Source organism: Trachymyrmex septentrionalis, unplaced genomic scaffold, assembly GCF_001594115.1.
Source record: "Trachymyrmex septentrionalis isolate Tsep2-gDNA-1 unplaced genomic scaffold, Tsep1.0 scaffold131, whole genome shotgun sequence".
Lineage (NCBI taxonomy): Eukaryota > Metazoa > Arthropoda > Insecta > Hymenoptera > Formicidae > Trachymyrmex > Trachymyrmex septentrionalis.
Window position 1 is genome coordinate 1,820,241 of NW_017304450.1, and position 1,413 is coordinate 1,821,653.

The following is a 1,413-nucleotide window of genomic DNA, read 5'->3' on the forward strand; positions in this document are numbered from 1 at the left end:
TTAAACTCGGCGAATTTAAGCAATGTATATTAATGTAGCAGAGAAGGTGGTATTGTGGTAACCCATTTACATTTTACACGATAATTTAATTAATAATCAATATTTACATTTAAAACTTAACGATTACATTCAAAGTATTGTTCAATTAATTCTAGATTTAATCCTAGACCATTACATTATATTTGTCACTGGAATCTACTACACTCGGGTAAAAGACACCTGGCTGTCTATTTTGTTGTGTAAGACTTTGTCTAGAACACATCGATTTAGAACTTTTTTTTTAAATAGATATGCCAAACAGTAAGAAAGATGACTGAATGTAAAGTGCAACACTTGAATAAATTTTACTTAATATGTGTAGTGTAGGGTTAAAATTACGAAATATCTATTCCTTTGGTCACTATTTATAAAAAAGTGGCAACACATAGCATAAGTTTAGAAAGAATGAGGAAGTGTAGATAAATGTTAAAATGTATTTTTAAAATAATAGTCGATAATAGTTATATTTTTTTTATGTATATTCTTGATATATATATATAACATATATATGTAATTATGAATTTAATAGGGTTTTGTTAATAGGGTTTTATTTAATCTTGTTGGCAGTAATTTTTACGCTACACATGCAAAGCTGCAGGTATTATTGAAACCAATACTGCAGGAATAAGTCCATATAAACGTATATTGATTAATTGTTAAATATTAAGAATTAGCTACACTAATATTAAGGTTTTATTTTAAAATTAATTTAGTTAATATAGTCTTTTGATATTTTAAGTCAATACAGGCATACTAAAGAAAAAATATTTTGATATTGATGTATTATTTTTATAGCATAAGTAGCCATATGCTAAAGGAATACATTTCGAGGGATTTTTTTTCAAGGAATGTACTATTCATTATTTATAAGTACTTAATGTGTTATCATGAAATAAACATGTCTTTAAAATACAACGACCTTTTTAATTACTTACATCCTACCTATAATGAAACATAAGGTCTGTTTTTTTGTCACTCAATTAGTATATGCACTTTTGGAACTTAAAGTGAGAAAGATATATTTTTGATATTTTTCAAAAGCGAAAAAAAGAGTTCTAGTAGAATCTAGTGCAGGAACAGAAAACAGACTAATAGTTTTATGTATGTTAAAAGTTTGGTTTACGAAACATGTCTGTTTTGAACCATTATAAATGTGGCAGGTTTTTAGCATCATCGAGTTAACTTACATGTTCACACTTGCTATTTGAATACACATTATCATGATTTAGTTCCAAGGATCATACATGTGCCAAATACAAGTCGACCTATCAATAAGTTATAAGTAAGGAGCAATCCATACTTTGAGAATCTCTGATATTTACAGAAGTATCAACGTAACATAATATCTATGAATATGTTTAAATTTCTCTCTCT